Source organism: Cyprinodon variegatus, unplaced genomic scaffold, assembly GCF_000732505.1.
Source record: "Cyprinodon variegatus isolate N-32 unplaced genomic scaffold, C_variegatus-1.0 Scaffold348, whole genome shotgun sequence".
Classification (NCBI taxonomy): Eukaryota; Metazoa; Chordata; class Actinopteri; order Cyprinodontiformes; family Cyprinodontidae; genus Cyprinodon; species Cyprinodon variegatus.
Genome location: NW_015150801.1, coordinates 598,213 through 603,732, shown reverse-complemented (window position 1 = coordinate 603,732; position 5,520 = coordinate 598,213).

Genomic DNA, 5,520 nt, shown 5'->3' with positions numbered 1-5,520 from the left:
AGTAGACTTTATAGTGAACTCAGTTTACTCACTGTTCGGACAGATGATCACTACATTTTACTCCCCGTCACATAACTCCTCCACCACCACGCGCTCCCTGCACCATCTTTGATATTACTAGCCACTGTTGGGTGGAGCTCTCCTCCCAAAGCATTCCAGGATATATCTGCCTCTTCTGAGGCCTTTCTTTTCTTCTCGTACACTTCGTTGACACCTTTTCTCTTATGACCCTTGGCCATTTTCAAAGAACCTCGGTGAGAAAGGTGAGCTTCAATGACTGGCTGAAACCGTCGCTCACCTCACATAGACCCCTGAAAGTGCACATGCACAGAAAAGATAGCTAACGTGTGGAGCAAGTAGGACGGCCTTTGGTAAACATCTCACTAGAATGATTGACAATTTGGAGGACCACTTATATAGATGATCCATTCAGACATAAAACATTGTCCTCTATAACTTTAAATGTACCAGTTGTCTCTTTTGCTGACCAGCAGGGAACCAATTTGTGAAGCTGGTGAGGTCACAATGCCCTTGGGTATAGACAACATGGGCAAAAATGAAGTTATATTTGAGAAAAACCCAGTGTGAATGCCCATGGCCCATTAATACCAATGTAATATTTTGCTATGCAGATGCTCTGTCTGCATTGATGAAAAATCCCTTACCTTAGCCTGTTCTATGTGTCTCTCCACTCAGTGGATCCTATAACGTTGCTATTAAATTAAAGATACACATGAGTATTAGCAGACCTATACTATTTTGGTTTAAAATTCATGCATCCACACCTGGTTGTTCATACAAGGTCATGTATCATTATACAGCAGGCAGCATAGGGCAACACGGAGATACACAGTACAATTCAGAGAGACGGTCAAGCTTTTGCATTGTGGTACCAAGAGAGAACCCATGCATAGAGAAAGAAAAAAAAATTACATAATATGTGGAAGGACCCCCACACCAGGACATTCTTCCTGCATGACAGCATGCTACCACGGCAAATGTGCAGAACCTTTTAGTAATTATAATTTAAATCTGAACATTGCCTAATTTATTGTCATTTTACTTCTAAACTAAAACCGAATTTTCCATAATGTACTTAATTGTCATAAAATGGGACAGATGGACCCAGTACTCAGGCCAGATAGACAGTTGGAAAGTTCAAAGCATTTATTAACAAAAATCATAACAGACGTAGAGCTGTGGATCTGTGGATTACAGCGGCTGCAGAGGGTTCGCGGGACACCACCCACTCACTGACATTTAGGACATCATCTGATGTTCATCTGATGGGAGCTGATTATCCAGGTGAGTCACTTACCTGGTTTAACAGTTCAGTCCATCCTCTCCAAGGAAGGCAGGATTCAGCCAATGGACTGCCAAACACGCTGCGGTGCAGAGCTGCCCAGAGTGGCCCCGATGCAGCAACCCCAGTGAGCAGGTAGGAACAGGGACAACAGATCAGACCAGACAGTTCTGGAATCCAGGAGTCTGCAGGCCAGTCAAGGTTTTTGATCTGAACAGGAACAGACAGATCCAGGGTCCAAGGAATCCACAGAGCGTTCAGGCAGGTTTAGAGTTCTAAGAGTCCAACAGTGAGCTCAGACAGACACGCTCAGATTGAGACAGGCGGGCTCAGTGCTTGATAGGGACAGAGACAAGACATGGTACCCGGATATCTGCCATAGTTTAAATTGTACTCTTACTATACCAGGAAATCAAAACTTGAACTTCAGTTTAGCTATGAAAACTCAATGTGTCGGAATACTCTAAGGCCTTTATTTCTCTCTGGAAAGACTATTTAGAAAATCTTTGGTCTATACAGATTTCCAAAACAAGATCCTTTATATTTTCAAAGATACTTTCCCTTCAGGATGACTCTTGACCTTTTAAACATAAGATCGCTTAGGTCATATTTGGAGGATTGTCGTTGGTTTAGCTGATTAGCTAGAGTGGAAGGGGCCATCACAGCAACAAGTTTGAATGTCAGCGCTGCCAAGCAGAAATAGGGTACAGCCAACAAGCAGCTGATCATAATGGCTTTGACAGGAGTAATCATGCTGCCAGCTCTTATTAGATGAGATACGTCTGTAGAGCAGCAATATACACAAACAGAGTTGTCTTTGATTTGAATGCAATACATATCTCCTTGCATTTCTAAGTTACACTGATCTTATTTTTTTTCTTTATAAAGAAATTAATTTATTTTAAAGATACTGGAAATTATGTGAAAACTTCTCTACTACTTTTGTCAGAAGTAAACAAGGCAAAAAGATTTACAGCCTCCCTCAACTACCCTGATCATATGTGGAAAATATGGAACTTGTAAAAGCTTAGAATAACTAAGAAAATAACCTTTTTATTCATATTTTATGAATATGACTGTAATGTATAAATGTGTTTATGCTTAAAAAAAAAACAATATAACAATAGTCAATTAAGGAACTTCCATTTGGCATGCAAAATCCTTCATTTTGTAGCTTTGAAAACCTTTACAAGAGTTATCAGAGCAGATATCATGTGAGAGAAAAAGGAAAGACTAATTGGTAAGGGCTTGTTTGGCTATTCAACATGTACCCACTTTGTCTACAGCCTGAGTTCTGAATTTCTTCTTGGATATAATGGAAATGTAGGACAGATTTTTTTCTGTGTTGTGCTTGTGCATGATTTAATAGAAATGTTATGAGTTATAAAAAAAAAAAAACATTTGAAACTCAGCTTGTCCCTTTATATGATGCATGAGTATCAGACAATGGGAGCTTTATTTTATAGCTATAATCACAGAAGGCAGAATGTTTTTAAATTGCAATATAGCTGCAGAGATGTCATTCAGCTGTACGGTTTGCAACTGCCAATTTGGAATTCTAGCTCAATGGAAAAGGACAGAAGTTTGCTGCCTGCAGATGGATTTCTATGAAGTTTTTTCTGTTTTGTACCTTGAGATTGTGAGTTTTTTTTTGTTTGTTTGTTTAAGTTGGTGCTATAGATAAACTAAGCTAATGTTCTAAGCCAGAAGCATGTTGTTAATTCTATTCAATTCAATTCCAACAAAAATGCTGTAATAGTCCGAAAGGGGAATTAAATACTCCAACATGCAGCCACCTTAAGCAATGCAATTCTAGAGTGAAATTGACCATGAAAACAGACAGTGAGACATAATTTGATCGATGGAAAAGAAAATATTTTATTTTTTAAACTGCATCACAGTTTTAACATACTAATTGATTGAATTTCTCCTTGGTTTGTTTAGTGTTTTTGAAAGCAGGAGAAACATGTAAACAGAAATTTAAGAAGAACAAAGGGAAGGTTTAATTATATAAACTGAAAACGATAGCATCAAGAGTGAACCATTAGTGACTAATCAAGTTCATTCTGATCATTTTAAAATTGTACTGAGAAGTATAAACAGTCAGCATTTGGTTCTTTTCACCTTCATTTATTTGTTTCCTTTTGTTTAGGGCCGCTGTCAGAAGCTCATGAATTGGATCTGTTTCATAACCTTCTCCAAGCTGCAGTTCTACTGATGTTTTCACTTTTTTCTTCTTTCTGGGTAATGTTTCATTGACATGCACAGCACAGCACTCTAAAAAGGATTCTTCTGTGGCTTAGCCTCTTTTGGCAGGTTTCAGTCACAGTGTCCTGGACGACTGTCTGTCTTTCCGTGATTGTGCAGGCTATGATGCAGCAATATCCTAGCATTTCTGTATGAGAAATCTGTTTTTAAATTGATCTGATAATGCATAAACAGGGATTGCCGAATAGGGTTTTAGTAGTTTTTTTTGCAAAGGTTTTTCTTTTTCTTACATCAGTATTTCAGAGTACCATCAAACTGCTTTCCACCATGCAGTCATCAGTTAGAGACTTTATGTTTCAGCACACTTCAGCAGGAGAATTTAGTAAAGTTAATGACGTCCAACTCTGCAATTGCAAGATGTGTCTCTGCTTAAGCACAAAGTAATCAAACGATGAAGTCATCAACAAATCTCTGTACAGTAAAACTTAACTGCATACAGAGGAGTTCAGTTGTTCCAAGTCTGTTGGATCATGGACATATCAGAATGCTGCAGAACAGACCCTCTGGAGCTAAGATTTGACTCTACTGACTAACAGGACTAAATGTTTTTGAGAGGCCTGGTCAAAGTCCAGATAAATCTGATGAAGATCCTTTGATACGGCCATCTTCCAAAGCCTCTAATAGAGACCAGAGAAGGATGGGCTAATATTTCTCTTTAATGATGTAACACAATCATTGGAAGTTGCTTCAAGCCCTTTATAGTGTTTCTTCCAAAGGTGGTGGGTTAGAAAGCTTTTCCCTCTTTGAATCTGTTTGGTGCAAATACCTTTGTGGAGCACTCTAGTCATTGTTGCTTCATTCGGGGGAAGAAAAAGCATTTTGGCTACATGCTATTTTCAGCTCACTACAGATTCAATAAAATCAGTGTTTTTTATTTACAGGGTAGAACATATCAAAGCTGATTGGAGGCAGGCTGAGCAGTCAGTCCCAAAAAGAATCATCTGCATAGAGTCCTGACAGTTTAATCAGTGACACTCAATGACAAAAACATTAAATAGTCCGTACAGATATGCATAGTTAAATACAAGAGATCACAAAATAGGAGAAAGCAGTTTTACACCAGTTCCTCATTCAACCCCTTTGGGTTTACTGACTGCAGAGAGAGGATCCAAAATGCTGCTCTTTGAAGCATGATCCATATATATATAGCTTGCAATTTTTGGAACAAATTTCATGGCCAGCTGTCTTTTAAATGTCTAGCAACAAGGCATCTCTAATCCTTATTACGGGTATATTCTCATTTTTTTTATGTTCTAATTTTTTTTACTCTTTTGGTTTTACCTACATAATCCAGACCACCAGGATATTTTAAGAAATAAAAAAAATATATTTAGTCCCACAGGTGATTCAGTGAAATAGGCCTTTTTTTTGCTGGTATGAGGATGAAGGAACACATTAACTCAAATCTAAGAACTGCACTAAATGCAGCTAGAATAGGAAGAATCTCCTATTTATCTGAACTGTTTGCTGACAAAATATAAGGTTTCCTAAAAATGTGGCACATGTTTTTGTCTTTAAATAAAATGTGCCAGTATTTAATGACAGATTTTATTAATCTTCTTAGACAGTGCAGTGGCCAACATGGTGCTGCCATTGAGGTGCAAATACTACATTTCAACACAGACATATTACTTCCTTGTAACTTTTTAGTGACTTATCAACATAAACTCTATCTCTAAATCTTTGGCAAAGGTCCCTATCTTGCATTTTAAGTTCTTTTTCTGCCCTTTAGTTGTGTTTTGATAGTCTTCGAGCTGCTCATCCAGTCTTAATTAATATTGTGTTACAACACATATACAATATATATATATATATATATATATATATATATATATATATATATAATATATATATATTAGAATCTGACTGAGAGGTCATTGTCACCCTGCATTAAAATCTAATTTCATCAACATGATATCTTTAAGCATACAGGGTGAAGGAACACACAC